Genomic DNA, 434 nt, shown 5'->3' on the forward strand with positions numbered 1-434 from the left:
CACGAGAGGCGCGGTCATGTGAAGAGCTGCTGCCCCTTTATTACTTAATGAGTTGCTTAATTAACCAAGCGCCTGAGACACGGGGGTGGAGCTGCACGGTTGTCAGCGGTGTCCCCACGTGACTGTTGCGTGTCAACCCGCAGGCAGCAGACGGGAGCTCGTGCGTGACTCAGGAACTCCGGACCCGCCCCCGTTCCCTCCCCAGCTGAAGAGAGACCAGTCAAACAGCCCGGTGCAGCTCCAGAGGACCCCTGGGGCTGGGGGCCACAGGGAGCTCCCCCCCTTCACCCTTCACCCCTCCCCCCACCTCCCTCCCTCTCCCCCCCCACCTCCCTCTCTCCCCACCCGCCTCCCCGCCCCCCCTCTCCTATTTCCTAACGATCTCTCCCAACATGGGGGCTGATGGAGCCACAAAAGCTTCGTCCTCATTCCTC

This window comes from Takifugu flavidus, chromosome 21 (genome assembly GCF_003711565.1).
Source record: "Takifugu flavidus isolate HTHZ2018 chromosome 21, ASM371156v2, whole genome shotgun sequence".
NCBI classification, from domain to species: Eukaryota; Metazoa; Chordata; class Actinopteri; order Tetraodontiformes; family Tetraodontidae; genus Takifugu; species Takifugu flavidus.